General features: G+C 32.3%; 1 pseudogene; it reads right to left on the bottom strand.

The window, feature by feature from the left end:
* Nucleotides 1–4,895: 4,895 nt before the first annotated feature.
* On the bottom strand, nt 4,896–7,922 carry LOC120188094 (annotated as a pseudogene).
* Nucleotides 7,923–18,338: the final 10,416 nt, after the last annotated feature.

Raw genomic sequence — 18,338 nt, 5'->3', positions numbered from 1 at the left:
AAATATCGGTTTTATGAGAAAATAGGTCTAAATAATGTATCGACACCTTTATAGTTTGTGTCGATACTTTTTTCCAGAATGAATTAGGAATGCCCAACGAGGTGCAAACATAAAGTGTGATACATTAAAATTGTATCGATCCAAAAAACAACGAAACAATAATTATAATGCAATAGGTAAATTTGCAATGTTACCGGTATAAATATACCGGTTAAATGCATGTTTTATTATATAAGCGCTACCTATTACATTATATAAGCGTTATCTAATATGTTATTGTGCTTGATAATATTTCCGGTTAAATGATATAACATAACCGGTCTAAATTTTAACCGGTCACTTCTTTAACTGATCATGCCGTTTTTTAACCGTTTTTTAGACGCCGCACAACAGAATCACCCCATCTTCACAAGTACAAAGTATGAATAATGTTTTCTACTTTTTATTTTATTTTATTTTATCATCCCACTCCACATTTTCATACTAAAACTCATTATTTTCTTTTAAACAGGAGTCATCGGGATTGAAACAAGCATTGAAACGATAAAGATGCATGAATTTATGGGTTTTTTTTTTTTTTTGCAGCAATCAGTGAGGCTTTATCATCTTTGAATGGGGTCAACATCTTGTTGACCAAGATGAGATTGCAGAATAAAGAAATGGGTTTTGACAGATGAGACTGCTAGCTGCACCAACTTCCTTACATTCATCTAACCCTCTTTTAAACTATGGATTATCATCGTTAATGCCATATTCAATCTATGTCTTTGCATTTTGATGTGATGCTATTCTTAGCTATGTTTAGAATTGTTTATCTAAATATGTTCGGGTAAACTACACGTTTAGTATCCAAATTATTACTTTTGCTCCGTTTTGATCAGTCAATTATTTTTTAAATCATATCTAATGTTTAGTTTTGGTTTCATTTTGGTTACCGTCATTAAAAAATTAACGAAAATTCTGATGTATCACCATAAGGTAATGACATGTCATCATTAAAAAATAACAAAAATGACACGTTAGTCTTTCTTTTATTTTTTATTGAATGATTAAAATTTAAAACAAAGATAACTCGTATTAAGGGTTACCTTGTTCACTTTTAACTACTCATTTGACATCAAGTGGCTGTTTAGGAAATAGGGGTGACATGGGTAGGTTTAATCCACACAACATCTTAAACATAAGCCTTCTAATCCATAAATATTAAAATGTTGTTAACACATAGCATAATATTTCCTTAGACCTTCAAATATTATTCTAAATATTTCGATAATCTCTTTACCAAGTTAAGTGGTGATAATTTTCAATATCACCCCACAAATAACACACAAAAAAGTAAAAATCCATAGCAGATTTTGTTTCTTTTGTTCCAATTCCATGGTTCCAATCCTTCTTAGAAGATTAACAATAACATTTTTTACCAACAATTTCATGGTGGATTATACCAGCGAAAAAACTTGCAAACCATATCATATTTTCCATATTTTCCACAACCCCAAAACCTCCTACTAGGGTTTTCAACAATCCAACCAATTATTATCGTTGAACGAACTCACAAAAATACACTCGATTCATATTTTCTGCATCTATTTTTTGATTTCAGACTTCCCTTCTTTCATTTTACTCTTTCTTTCTTCTATTTTCATCATCCTCTTTAGAAATTTTAGTATGTAGAAAATTTTGAAATAAGGGATTTAAGGTTACTTTAAATAACATGAGAAAGACCATGCTTCTTTCTTTATGTGGCATTATGACGTGGTCTTATGTATATCAAACAATACAAAACAAAAATGATGGAAAACATACGTCAATCGTGCCGTTAACTTTTGACGTCAATTGGTTTGATTGGAACAATTAAATAATTAAATAGTTGATTGACAAAATTGAAACATAAATGGTTAAAATGAAAAAAACAATAAATAAGTGGTCATACGAATAATTTACCCTTAACAAGTATTATTTTCTCTTTTGAAAAAATTAAAAAAATCAAAATACTGTAAATATAATTTTAAGAATACTTTAAAAAAATAAAAGTTCTTATAAAATTTGTAGACACCCGTTTTTGTTAGGGTCTAAAAAATATTATTATTATTAATATTATTTATTACTTATTATTTATTTTTTTCAGGCTTAAATCCAAGTTCAATTACAAACCTCACCCATAGCCCAACTACAAGTACAAGCCCAATACCCTAAGATCCAACCCAACAGTTAACCCAACTCCGATCTGAAGCCCAAATTCGGATCAGGACCCAATCCAGATTAGACTCGAAGCCCAATAGATTAGGGTTTTCACCCTATCTCTCTCAGCCGCCTTCGTCCCAACCGTTGGATCTGGATCTAAATCAGGGTCATATAGAGTTTTTGAAACCCTAACCCTCATAGACTATCATTGCCTGAATGATGCTACTGCCACCTCCGACCGTTTCTGACGCCACCGCTTTATCCACATAGACAAGGAGTCAATCAACAGTGGAAAAGATAGACATAAATCAAAGAAAACCCCAATAAAAATTGAAAAGAAATATATTGATACCAAGGCAAATCCCCATGCAATCTCAGCAAGTCCAAGGCTATCAATCACAAAAAACTATCACATGCAAGGCAGATAAAAAGGAGAAAGCTAGAGAGAGAGAACCATTCGGAAATATTCGGGAACCGAAAGAAAAACCCAAGAGAGTTTTCAAAACAAAAGAAGAAAAAAACAAAACCGAAAAGAAAAAATTAGAGAGAATCAAAAGAAAAAAAAACAAAATCAAGAAAAAGAAAGGAAATAGAGGAACATGCCTAGGTCGGAGGAGCTTCGGGAAGCCCAAAGGTCGCCGGAGTGTTGTTTTTTTAAAGGTATTTTCTATATCTAGGGCTCTTGAGCGGGTTTTAGGCTAAAATAGTTAGGGATTTGGGTTGAGGGAGGCGAAGGAAGGTTTTGAGGGTGGTTAGGTCTCTCGACCATCGTGAGGCGTCACCGGCGGCGGCAGTCTCTTTCTTCTCCGATGAGGGAGTTGAGAGAGTTCTCAAACTCCCTCTGCCCTCTGGTTTTGAAACTGAAGCAAATGAAGGAAGATGAGAAAGGCAAGCCCGTTTTTGGGCTTATATCCCCTGACCAAAATGTTGTCGTTTAGGGAGAGGGAATTTCTGTGTTTTTTGTATGGGGTAAACCATGCTTTGGGGTTTGGGTTTTGTAATCCTCTATTTCAGTCATTGGTTGTAATTTATTTGTTTTAGACTTTATTCCCTACATTTGTAAAATCTATATATGAGTCACTTGGTTGTTATTATATATACTTTATGAATGTTAGACATTGTTCTCATTGTTTATGAAAATTACATTTTGGTCACTGTTTTGTATTTTGGGTTAAATCCTGAATTATCTTGTATGTTTACTTTCATTTCGTTTCAGTCCTTTATATTATTTATGAGTTATTTTCATTTATAATACATGTATTATTTAACATTTGCAATTTGGGTTCTAGTTTATTTGTAATTACTGTTTAGCTCTTTAAGTTTTTGTTAGTACCATTTTGGTCCCTAAAATTACCAAGTACTTATTTTTTGTCCATTGTATTTTGGTTTGTAATATTTAGTTGTTTTTATTTCAGTTCCTTATGCATATACATATTTCACATATTATATATTTTCATGTATAACATTAAATAAATGTTATTAGTTTTATGTTGTAAATATTTTATTTTCCATTTATAATCATGTTTGTTTCTACTTATTTCCTTAACTATTAATATTATCTGAATAATTTCAAGAACCGATTTGTAGAATGAGCGTAGAAAGTATCACTTGGTCGAAATGATGTGATCCGATACGGCATTTTAACGAAACAAGAACTTGAAATAAATTTGGTTTGTTTTACTAATTATTTTTTTATTATTCAAATAATGAAAATGCATTTTTCATTAAATTGTAATTTATGTTATTTTATGCAAATACCAATATTCATTTTTTATTCGATTTGCATTTTTATATATTCAAAGATAGAAGATTCTTTTTTACGGATAAAAAATAGTCTAGATAGTTTTCCTGACGGAGGATTGCGAATCTTGAGATTTCTTATCAAGTCAAAGAATTTTCTTTAAATTATTAATTCGAAGAAAATTAATTAAATTTCAATAAATGGATCATAGTTTAACTTTAAATTCGATTTGTAATTTCCACCGTTACGAAAAAATATAAGTGACACAGTACTAATTTTGGGCGTTGTGGGGTGCTACTCCTTCCCCACGCGTAACCGACTCCCGGACCCTTCAAATCGAATTTTTGGTAAACGCATACCAAATTTTGTCTTACAAAACGATTTTTCTTAAAATTGTTTTAAAAAACGTTTTTAGGTATTTGACATACCTAGCCCAAAGGTCGATGGCGACTCCCATTTAATTTAATTCAGATTAATTCAAAATCACTAATTTTTCAAAATAAAAGTCATAATTATTTTTTAAATAATATTTAATTGTTTTCAAAAAAAATGTTATGACAAAATTATTATATTTTAAAAACATATTAAAAATTTATTAATTTTAAAGAAAATAAATTCAACCGACTAGTTTAACGACCGTTAATGTGTATAACAATTAATGCATTGAATAACTTATTTGATATATAACCACAATATCTTACATATTAATCGATTAATCAGAATTGAGTATTCGATTAATCCGGACTTAGTGTAGCCTCGTATAAAAACTCGATTGATCCAATATATCATGCAGGGACTGATTTTTTTGGTTATTTTACGAAGCCAAAATAGTTTCTTCTCTGTTGCAACTAAACGCAAGCAACAATCAAATAGAATCGTACATCCAGTTGTAGTGAAGTTCATTAAAGATAACCTAATTATTTGCAAATATTCATGCCGCCCTTCTCAAACATAGGGTTACCACATCAAACATATCTACTTTAACCATTTTAAAATGTTCATACTGCCCATTTCTCCATTCAAAAAAACCAAAATATTCAAGCAAGGATATTACACTCGTTACTTTTTACACTGCATCAGCACCCCCCCATGCTTTGCCTTGGAGTGAGGTTGTAAAGCATTTTCAGAGCCAAATGACCTACTCAAGTTTTGAAGGCATATGATATTATCACAACACATATATATATATACAAAATGTTAATTGTGGTTGGATTAAATACTTACTAAGAAGAAAGAACTGACCTGCCACTGGACTTGCAAGGGAATGATGAACCATCCGACTTCGGAGTCTGCTTTGCCTGAGCAGCAGCAGCTTTTTTAGCTTGTTTTGAAAGGTGAGGGGTTGCGGTATGTTCACCCACTTTCTTGCCGTCTACACCAAGAACTTGCAACGCTTTTATTAATAATAACAATAACAAAGAACAAGCTAGAATAGAGTGATAGAAAAGGGGTAAGGAATGAACCTTATAACTGATTGTCGCAATCCCTCATTAGTAATTTAGAATCAACATCAATAGAAAAGCAGGGATGGTGGGAAATCTACCTGTCTTCTGGGGAGTCACTACCTTCGCCTTCTTTTCGGGAGCAGGGGTATTCCAAGCTGACTCTGCAGATCTCTTCTTGCTTGGTCCAGCCTAACCCAAACCATTCAACGGTGGTTAGAAAAACAAAGTAAAAGTTTCAGTGCTGAAGCTCCTCAAAGTCTGGAATGACAAACCTAAAGCATATACGCTTACCTTCTCAGGTGTCTCTTGATCCTCATCTGAGCTTTCTGCTTCACTATCATCCTCATCACTACTGGTATCATTGTCACTTTCCTTCTCACCATTAATAGGCATGGCAGGTTCCTGAAATAATAATTCAGAATAGTTAATTCAAAGTATTTAACATTGTTTGAGGAAAAGTATAGTTTGTTAATTTGAAGTATTTAACGTTGTTGTAAATTATTAAAGTTAAAATGTCCATTTTAAACATGATATTATAAATAATTTAAATAATTTAATATAATGATACATGAAATATAAATTCTAAATACCTTTTAAATAATTAATATAAAATATTGTAAAAAAGATTTAGGTACACGTAAAAAATTATTTAAGTGTGGAGGGGGGTTATGTTTTTTAAATACCAGTGTGGGCAAGAGAAGAGAAGAAAATGTTTTGAAAATGTTCAAGAATAATATAATTAAGGGCTTTTGGTCTTTTTAACTTTCACAACACATTTTTGATGAAAAAGCAATGTGTTTGGCATTACTTGAGCGACCAATAAGTGCTTTTTTTTTTGGATAATTAAATTTTTATTACCTAAAGAAACAAAAATGCTACAAAATCATTAACCGATCACCTGGAATAACTACATTCTAAAAATACAAAATCAATCGGTTTAGTCTATATCCCAAGATATACAAAGTTTGGAATTGACATGATCAAGTCTATTGATGTTTTTCCCCCTCAACTTAATACCTACAAGATCTTTAATGCTTCTGAAGATGTCAGCTGGATTTCTAGAACAACCTTTGAAGATTCTACGATTTCGTTCCTCCCACAGAACATAAACTAACCAATAAGTGCTTTTGACATTGCATAAGCATTGCAAAAGGGGCCTGGTCCAAGCAAGTCAAAGTAAAGTCTCAATTTTGTGATATTCCAAAAGGATGGTTGCATTAAGACATTTAAAACTAATGAACCATATATTATTAACAGTTTAATACCCTCTTTGAACTATTTCAGCTTTATGATTTACACATAAAACCAGAAAGAGGTTATTGGTTGGTTATGATACTAATGATTAGACATCTACCTGATCCTCACTGTACTCTTCATCCTCAGCAGAAGAATCATCTTCATCCTCATCATCACTACTATCCTCATCCTTTTTTGGTTCCGCAATCTTAACCTGTTGTGATGCAGTGGGATCAGATGTTGTAGCATGAGGTATTGTGAGATTAATTGTAGGTTGGGGGAGCTCCTCTTCAGACTCGGTATCTGTGAGTAAAAGTTTAAACATAAATTTCAAATTTAAATGGTATTAAGAGATATCAAATTAACATAAACTACTCGCAGAATGACTCAGCGCCACCTTGAGATGTATCAATATAATACCCAGTGATATAGATGCGACCATTCTTCCAGTTATGAGACAGCTCAAACGTGTCATGCAACACCAAATCCAATGGTATCTGGGGGAATTTCTCTTGGGAAAGTTTCCAATTATAAAGTTCTCATTTTTGAATTTGAGATAGATACAAATAGTTTCAATTCGTTCTTTTTATCACCAGTCGCCTCCCCAAGAGCAACCTGCGAGTTATATAGCGGTGAAATTTATAGAGAAATCTAATTGTTCAACAGTCAAATAAGTTCACAAATCACAGTTCCTTAATAATAATAACCTGTGAAAGATGCAGGATCCTACTGCCACCATTCTCCAATTCAACCTTTAAATTTTGACCACTTTTAACCTCAACACCTACGCATATGCCAAATTTCAGGAAAATGGATTGGGGGGGGGGGCGTTTATAATTCATTAGACCCAGAAATATCATACAATGACAAGTGAAAACAAAACAAAAAAAATCCAATAAGAATTCACAAATATGCAATTAAAACAAAATCAACTACGAACGCATTCCAAGAGGTTCCCACATGGCATTCCAAATCAAAGTAAACAAGCCCTTACCATCACTACTATCAAATAACAATTTAACAAGAATATCAAGCACAGTTCACTTGAAAACAAACATTCCACAATCTACCTAGAAAGTTAAATGAAAAAGAGGGGGGATAAAGAAATGAGAAAAATCCAATTTAAAAGCAAAATAATTAGCAAAAAGAAAAATCAGGAAGCAAACCAATGAATGAACATGCATAATAATCATTAATTTCAGCCAATTTCGTAACTCAAATAAGAATAAAGAAATAAGTAATCCAAAGAAATAATGACAAGAAAGAGATAAAAGAAAATTACCCCAAAACTCTATTGTGAGATAAAGGATTAGGGTTTAACCGGGCAGATTCTGCTATGAGGCAGTTAAAATACAGCTGAAAAACGGCTTCACTGGTTAAAAGCGTTACCGAAAATGTTATATATTTTCACAAGAAATGTTATTTTTGTTGGTAATAATAATGGTAATAATCGGGAATATTATTGTCTTTGTAAAATGCGCAAAACAATATTGACTTTAACATAACTGGTTAATTACAAAATAGTTCATTACTTAATTTGTTATCAATATTATCAACATATTAGGTAGCGCCTAAAATATTACTAAAGTTTAAGCTGATGGAAATCCGATGATAACAAAATAGGTTAATTATTTATTTTGTTATTAATATTATCAACATATTAGGTAGCGCCTAAAATGTTACCAAAGTTTAAGTGATGGAGCATTGAAAATCCGACGACAACAAAATATGTTAATTTCTTATTTTGTTATAAATAAATATTAACATCTAAGTTGCGCCCAATATTGTTATTTTGAATAAAGAAGTAGGTTGCAATCTGGAATATTAAAGTTGTGTTTAATGATATCGGTAGGATTTAATATATTATGTATCTTTGGATGACAATTATTTTTAAAATAAATATTGATACTACTATTGTAATATCCCAAAATTCGGGTTAGTGCCTAAAATGAGAATTTTTGGAATTTGAGGATCAATTTAAGGAAATTGATAAGTTCAAGAATTTAAATAGGACTATTTAAGTATTGGATTAAATCAAAATTATGGAATAAGTAAAGGGCATTATGGTAATTATTTTAAAAAGATATTTTTCTTTCCCTTATTAAGAGTAGACACGTGGGATGTGAAGAGTTATCTAGAACTCTTCTTTTTCCTTTTTCATTTCTTCTTCCCGTGTTATGATTAATTCTTGAATGTTTAAGTTGGGTTTTATTCCTTGAGTGTTATATAAGCTTAAGGAAAGCTTATATAAGCTTAAAACACCAAAAGGAGAGAATTAGAAAGGATATTTGATTAAGGGTTGAGAAATGAACTTTTGTTATGGAAAGGTTTTTGAAGTTCTAAAGATGGATTTGACTTGTCAAAGGGTTAATTAAGAAGTTAGAGGGGATAAAATTGAATTAAGAACACATGTAAAAATTAGATGCAATTCTTTTATTCAAGAACTATGTGAATTATGTGAGATGATGAAGTGTTATAGTGTTATAAGAAGGTTTATATATGTATAGGTAAGTTTTAAGGCATAAGGAGGGGTTAATAAGTAGAATTTGAGGTCAAAGTAAGAATTTTTGGGCTCAAAATGTAATTTCTGGGTTGTGTGCATCGATGCATCTTCAATGTGCATCGATGCACTCTCAAATAAATAAACATCGAGTACAATTGGTGCATCGATGCATGAGGAGTGCATCGATACATCCCCTTAAAATGGAAACATCGAATGTAAATTGTGTATCGATGCATGGTAGTGCATCGATGCACCTGTTAAAGAATGCATGGATGCACCTGTTAAAGAATGCATCGATGCATTGTAGAATGCACCGATGCACTTCAATGGGAAATGAAATAAATCGTTATTCAGTCTATGAAATGATAGATTAAAGTATATTAATTGGATACTGATAGTATATATATATATATATGATTGTGTAGACATCGATCGAAAGCAAAGTTCGGATAGGTCGACAGAGTAAGATACGCAACGAAAATAAGAGTTTAAGAGGGTTCATTGAGACCAGGTGAGTACATGATCATAAGTGTATATTATGTTAAGGAATTAAGACTTGCGATGAGTCTAATTCTGATATTATATGATATAAGAATTAAAGCATAAACATGTAGTGATATGGTGTTAGATGTATCATATATGAGAAAATGCATATGTCTAATTGTTGAATGCATCTATATATGTGAACTATATGAAATGGAATAAAGAACTATGTGATGTGACCATGTGTGAAAAGGATGAATAATGTGAATTTCATGGGAAAATGCTACGTGAAAATAAACTACGTGACTATGTGATCATATGAAATGTGATAAAGAGCTATGTGAAATAACTATGTGATGTGAATATGTAAATTATAATGAGGTAAAAGATAATGCCCATGTCATGTGTTATGAGAGCTATAGTTATAGTTGGCATGCCAAGAGTCGAGGGTCTACGTGGTCCTTCGGAACATAGTGGTCCTTCGGGATATATGTGTTATATGTGGTCCTTCGGGACATCTACATGGTCCTTCGGGACAAATTCTACGCGCCCCTAGTGGGATTTATACGAGCTGTGGTGACAGCATTGTGCACAACCTCTATGTACTCACATACCTTAAGTTCTCAATAGTGTGCACGGGCTTTGAAAAGAAAACATAATTTGATATAATGATATATGTGTTTCTCTGGAAATGGTATATGTGATATGTGACATGTATAAGTGATAAGTTAGGATCATATGATAATAATAGTAACAAGTGCATATGGTTAATGGTTATATGAAATGCTATGTGGTTATGTATGATATGATCATGGTAATTATTCATTTATTGTGGTGTTTTGTAGTCATATTATATGATTGGTTCTATAGGTATGTAATTATGATATGTATTATATGACAATTGAATGTATTTGTTAGGTTACATTGTGCATTTACATATCTCACTAAGTCTATGACTTAGCGTGTAAGTGTTTTACACATAGGTGTGAAAAGTCAGATCAAGCTTCGGATTCGTAAAGCAGCATACCTCTGCGCAAAGTTCAGATCATAAATATTTTGTAAAGTATGTCTTGTTATATAATTTAGTACGTTGGCATGTAACTAAGTCATTATATATGTACGCTCTGATGGAGTGTGTTAAGGTTTTAAATATGTTTATGTAAAAGAATTACTTTATAGAATAAAAGTTTTAAATTTTCTATGGTTTTTATAAAAATATATACTTTGACTGGTCAATGTGACACCTCAGACTCGCATCCGAGTCAGGTACGGGTTGGGGGTGTTACAACTATGATATGATGGTCGATATTTTAATAATATCAATATCATCTATGATGTTCGATATTTTATCATTTTAGAAACTTGTTAATTTGAACAAAAAAATTGAAATATTAAGATTGAAAGTGACTTATTTACGAAATTCCATTAAAATATCTTTATAAAAATATTGATACTTAGTGCATACATATTCAGGAAAATTATTAATATCTGGTATTGATACTTAGAATTTTAGATTTTTTATGATTGTTATCGAGACTTTAGAATTTGAAAAAAATGGTGAATATTAAAATATCGATAATTGATATCTGATGTATCGATATTTTTGAAAAAGTTGAATTCCAGCCCTCACATCAACCTACAAGTATTAATACTTTCGAATTTAAAAAAAATATTTCAAATGGTTAAGTTGTATATATTTTACTGTTACATTATTATTAACCTTTAAACAAATCGGTAGCTAATTTAACGTAATAGGTAGTGCTTAATTAACGTAATAGGTAGCGCATATTTTACATTATTAGTAATATGTAGCGCCTATTTTATTTTACCGTTTACATTATTAGTAACCTTTAAATAAATCGGTAGATAGTTTAACGTAATAGGTAGTGCTTATTTAATTTAACTGTTTACATTATTAGTAACATTTAAACAAACCAGTACGTATTTTAACGTAATAGGTAGTGCATATTTTATTTTACCATTTACATTATTAATAACCTTCAAACAAACCGATAGGTAGTTTAACAAAATATGTAGCGCCTATTTTATTTTAACTGGTTAAGTTTTAAATATAAGTATTGATACATATAGTATATGTATGAATACTTTTTCAGGACAATAGTTGGACATAACTTACTGTCGAAACAGTATATATACTTTTAGAGTAAGTATGCATACAGAAGCTATGCGATTTATGTTTCAAATTTTTTTATAGTTCTTCATGTTTTCCACTTACAACAATAATTTAATAATTTCATTTACACAAAAAATATTTGATTATTTAGATTTTTTATAAAATATTATTTAGAATTTAAATTTAACAATTTTAACTAAAGATAATAATAAATATGTAATATCTATGTTTATTAATTTTAATTTAATAATAATATATACAATAACATAAAAATAAGTCATTAGACGCTTATATTACTAAATTAATATCTTAAAACTCACTTAAAATATAACCCTAAATTAATGTTTTCCTGAGTGAAGTAAGTATGGATACTTATATATATATGTGTATCAATACTTATTGATAACCAAAGTTTACATGTTACTAAATTTTTTAATAGTTTTTTTATTTCCACTTACAATATTATGAGTCCGTCAATATTTCGATAACTCTTTACCAAATTTATTAATTATTTTATTAAATTTCCTGTCACTCTATTTTTCAACCTTATATTAATCGGACTTTCCTTAGACATTTCCGTTTAACCAAGCTTTTTTTAGATGAAATTTCAGACTCTGGGAGAGAATTAAACTCTTACTGGCTACAGGTAAGTTAAAAGTGAGAACCGGCCTGGCTTTGGTTTGGTGTGGCGCGGAACACTGTAAGAGATTCTAAACTCGACTCTTTAGGCGGCGTTAATAAGTTTGGGCTTTGCAATTAAAAATACCTGATGATAACATGTTAGGATAAAGTATACAAATAATCCCAACTATATGGTATTGTTTCGTTTAGTCTTTCTATTATTGAAAGTTGTAAAATAGTTCTTGAACTATAAGATATTATTTTGTTGAGTCTTTAGACTAGTAACAGTTACAAAATGATCACCTAATTATTCATATGTTCCAAATTCGTCATTTTTCGTTAAAAAAATTGATGGTCGTTTGAATTGAACATTAATCTGCTATATAGATATGATAAAATTATATTTTAATGATGTCTATATGCATCATCGTTGCTTTCAAGCATTAGCTCGACGACATAATATTTCAAACACTGACTTGATGGCATAATGTAAACATAGACTCTATCCACAAAATATAGCTTAAACGGTTCTGAGATCAGATTTTATCATATCTTAGTGAGTAGGTTAATGTCTAACTCATACGATCATTATATTTTAATAAAAAAAAAGAGGAGTTTGGAATATATAAATAATGGAGTGATTTTTTTGTAACTTTATAGTTTAAGAACTTAACAAAGTAATGCCTTATAGTACTGTTGTTTTCCTCTTACTGTTGCGGATGATTTTTTTTGTCTAGTTGGGTGGTTAAAGGTTTTTGGGATGATGGTCGAGGATGGTATTAAAGGGAAGTTTTGCAGTGCAATACCCTTAATATACAACTAAAAAGGCGTTATCGGTTTTTTTATTATTTAAATAACAAAACGATAAAAAATTACCTAAAACATTATTATTTTTACCTAAAACATCAATGTTTTTAACATTTCCGGTAAAGTGTCCAACAATAACAAAATCGGTAGAACAAATAACAAAACCAGTAGAAATAATAATGTTTTCGATAATTTTTTATTGGTTTTGTTATTTAAATAATAATAAAACCGATAATGTCTTTTTTTAGCCGTATATTAAGGCTGTCGCACGTGATCATTTCCCGATATTTAAGGATAATTGTTGAGGTTTGATAGTGAAGGAATAGAGGTGGGTGTAAATTCAATGATGATTCTTGGGTAGTTAAGATGGTACAAGAGGTGAAGGTGATAACGGCTCGAGTAACAAGGATAGGTAATGGTTTAGAAGCTTTTTTACTGAAATATCACCCTACAGCTAATAATTACCTGTTAGACACTCTCTCTCCTAATATTACCGATTAGCACCTTTTGACAGTGTAAATCGCCATCTGCGCCTTCGCAGGGTATGTCCGAGCGGGCACCAAGTAAACAAAGACGCAAATGACGATTCGCGCCTTATCTGGTTCTGTCTGAGCTGGCGCCACATAAGGTAAGGTGCATATTACCATTCGCGCCTTCCATTATGCATGTTGAATTATTGGAACTTCATTATTACCCAAGCATCTCAGCTTTTAAACCCTCCCCTAATGCAAACATCACCACACCAAAATTACTTGATTGTTTTTGCTTTTATCAATTCCTTCTATTTTTGTTGTAAGATAAAACTATTTTTTATTATATTATATTTATTTTATATATGATTATTTGAATAAATTCTATTGTATTAATTATTTTGTATTACTTTTTGCGGTTGTAAAATTGAAAGTGGAATCATACCTCGAGACATTTTTATGGATATAGTAACAATATGAAATTATTTTATTTAAATTATTTTGAAAATTTTTAATTTTTTTCCGATTAGTTTATATTATAATTCATATAATATGTATTTAGTATTTTAGTTATTGATTTTGCAGATATAAGACTCTCAATCTTTCAAACTCTCAAAATGATGCATATTTCGGCTATTGTTTACTATGATGGAGAAATTCAGGAAGATGAAATCGGCGTCGTCTTCACATCAAATCATTACGTCAGAATATCCTTCAAGAGAAATATCACTCTTGAGGAGCTGATAACGAAAATTTCAAGGAAGGTTCATGTTGGAAGTACTAGAAGATTGTTCGCACCTCAGTACAGATTTCCAACAACAGTATTTTTGTTAACTTATACAACATTCAAACTCTCCAACGATGGCGATGTTGCTATGATGGTTGTTTCTCAAAATCAATATTCATACGGTGATACACACATGTATGCGATATTTGTTGAAGTGTGTGCTATTTGTGGTATGTTATTATGCTCCCACTATGTATTGGCTCAACAAGCTGATCAAGTTGGCAGCCAAACTCAAGTAATATGTATTAATTTTAACTCGTTAATAGGAAATTCACATCATGGTATGATCCCATCAAGTTCAATGGGGAGATATTCATCAGCAACTTGTTACGATCTATATCGAGGTGGCTCCACAAGCAATCTGTAAGGCAACATTGCGTCTAGTTCAAGGGGAATGCATTCATCTGCCAATTTCTTTGACCTGAATATGGAGATGCCCTCAACGCAACAATTGTGTAGTACCCATTTTCATGTTCCAGGGGATGCATTCAACTGTGAGCTTCTTCGACCTCAATGTCGAGATGCTTCAAGTTCAAGGGGAAGGCATTCAACTACCAGCTTGTTCAACCTAAATGTTGACATTGTAGAGGAACCCTCATCTCCACCAGAAGAACCTCTTCGTGAGCCAGGTGAAGATGGTGTTGAGATTGGATTATTCGTTCAGCCAGAATCATCGCAGTTCAACATGGACTCCGATGATGATGATGTAGATGAAGTTCTCACAAATACAGTACACATCGAACCTCCAGCACACATGTATGGAGTTACTATGGTGCAATGTATGGGCCAGAATTTGTTGATATGCTAATATCGGTGACTATGAATTTAATGCATCAGTCAATCATGGTGAGTTATATAAAGGAATGAAATTTCCATGCAAAGAAGAAGCGATGATGACAATTAAGAATTACAATATTTGTAATTCTGTTCAGTCCAGAGTCGATCATTCCACCACCGAAAATATGTCTGACACTGTGTCCAACGTGATAACGGATGCAATTGGATGGTTTGCATATCTAAGAGGAAGAGGAAAAACAATATATGGGAACTAATGATATATAATGGTCCTCACACATACTGTGTTGGAGGGATCAACCAAGATCATCCCAACTTGAACTCTAACATTATCTGCCAAGCCATCATAACCATGGTAAAAGCAAGCTCTCATATAGCTATTGCAGTGTTGATTTTAACTATATAGTAGCAATATATGTGTACCGCCTCATATAGGAAAGCATAGAAGGCAAATCATAATGCCATTAAAAAACTTTACAGTGAATGGGATGCATCTTGCAACGAATTAGGGTAGTGTACAGATTAAATCCTAGGATAATTGTCGACTTCGAAACTTACCATGCATACCATAATGATTGAGTGCTTCACGATCGATGCCAATTCTACCGACTTTTTTGGACTTACTCACAGTGCATTAATGCTATGAAATACTGTAAGCTCGTGATCCAAATTGACATGACATTCTTGTATGGAAAATACCAGCAAGTTTTACTATTGGCAGTTATCCAAGATGGTAGGTAATTGCAACATTCTTCCAATTTTTTTCCCTTGTTGAAGGAGAAAATACTGATTCATGGGTTTTTTCTTCATAAACTTACGCTTACATGTTGTCACAAGGGAAAAAATATGTGTCATTTCAGATCGCGAAGCTGAGATCATAGCAGCAATGGATTCTTTGGGTCCAATGTGTCAACCACCCTATGTCCAAAATCGACATGGAAAGTTTAAGAAGAATGATGAGCGCCAATTACTTATGCGCATGGGTATGTTAAAATCGACATGGAAAGTTCTACATTTGATGTTAAGGTTACGAACTATTACCTAAAACATTTGACTCCATGCTTCAAGATTTGCTAGGAAATAATGATGAAGGATACAATTACATCGGCCTTATCAACAAAGAAATGTGGACAAATACATATGATAGTGACTATCGATATGGACACATGACGACAACTTAGTTGAGGCTATCAATTTGACCTTAAAGGGGCATGTCATTTACCAGTAATGACTTTGGTTAACACAACATATTTTCATTTGGGAGCGATTTTTTCCAAACTCGGGGGAACAAGCTCAAACTTGGATGCAAAACGGTCATGTCTATCACCCAAGATTAGTTACAGATCTACAAAAAAGAATTGTTGCATCAAATGGAATGTCTGTAATAATCTTCTCTAGAACCTATGAATTATTTCGTGTCACAGAGATGCCGCGACCTCTTTAAGGGATTCAAGCTCTGAATCCATACTCTCATGTCATAGCAGCTTGCTCTCATACCCATCAAGACTATAACCGTTTTATAGATCTCATATACCGACTTTCAGAAGTTTTTAAGGTATATGAATTTGAGTTCCCCCATAGGTAATGAGAAAGACCCTAATGAGGTTCAAAATTCATTTCTGATTGTACCAGATCCATCCTTATTGAAGGAGCCCGCTCGTCCAAAATCCACTCGAATTCATTGTGATATGGATATTCGGGAGACGTCTAAATAAAACAAAAGATGTGGGCATTGTAGAAACCTAGGACACAATAGGAAAAATTGTCCATCTCTTTTGTCACCAAGTAACTGTTGATGTTATGATTGATGTAGTTGTTGTTTATGAAATCTAAGTTTCTGTTATTTAATTTTCATTTACTTTCAGTTAATGTCATTTGAGCATCACTGAGTAATTGGCTATTCAAGAAATTAAATAATAAAAACAATTCAAACAAACTAAAAACAAGAAAAATATACAACTCAAAAAATAAAAGCAACTAAATAATAAAAACAATTTGAACAATTAAATAATAAAAACATTAATAAACAAAATAAATAAAAAGTCCATAATTAAATAAAAACTTTACAATTGCTGGTAAACAAACAAAATTAAATAAAAACATAACGAAGTAAACAACTCCATCGATGTCTGCATCTTGAATATGTTCCGTAGGGCGGTGGCTGTCTATGTCGATGATGATTTCTTCGTATAACTTGTTCTTCCTTCTCACTCTCATCATCATCATCAGGAGCAGATACATTTTGTTGATGAGGGACGAATGACAATGTAACACCTCCATAGAATAAGGATCCTAGAGGTGTATGACTGACTATCACACCGCTCACAGAAAAGTGTGAAAATTGCAAAAACATCGACATCAATGAGTATAAAAAATGCACCAGATATGTCTATGTGTGTGATTAACCTTCACCTGCCAAATAACCAATATATGAACCTTAAGTTGGATCTACAAGAATAGAAGTATAATATCCATCAGGAGGGGTCATAAAATTCTACGATAGTGGTGGCATTTAGTATGGAAGCGGTGGCCTCTAACCCGAATATAGTGGCATATGAAATAGATGTGGTGCCATCTAAAATGGTTGCGGTGCCATATGAAACGACTATAGAATGTACACCGATGTAGACGGTGACTACTCTGATGGTTCTGGTGCTACAACTGAGGATGAGACAGAAGTGCCTGCTCTCCATTCATGAGTCGAAGGGAGATGATGTTGTGATGGTGGACGTCTTTATCAATGTCAATTAATGCTCCCGCCTCGTGCTTCCTTGAAAAATATGAACGATTTCCCATTCGTGTTGAACCACTCATAATAATCATCTGCAACCGAGTAATGATCCACGTAAATGGTTCCGTACGGGGAATGCACCCACGTCGATCCTCCCATATCATTACCCACGCAATGTTCTTCAGCAGCCAGTCGACTTCTTTTTTGCCTCGTCTATCTATTATATGTATATCGTCGAGATTCTTGGGTGCTTTCGGAATAATTGTACAAAACCAAATTGGCAGAGCACGTGATTAGTAAGATGTCACTCGACAATAGAATAACATATCAGAGGGACCACCGTCATCCAGACATCCAATAGGCCTCTTAAGTGATGGGATGCAAATCCTCATTTCTTCAGT

Source organism: Hibiscus syriacus, unplaced genomic scaffold, assembly GCF_006381635.1.
Source record: "Hibiscus syriacus cultivar Baekdansim isolate YM2019G1 unplaced genomic scaffold, ASM638163v2 tig00116938_pilon, whole genome shotgun sequence".
Taxonomy (NCBI): Eukaryota; Viridiplantae; Streptophyta; class Magnoliopsida; order Malvales; family Malvaceae; genus Hibiscus; species Hibiscus syriacus.
This window is presented reverse-complemented; position numbering and strand designations above follow the sequence as displayed.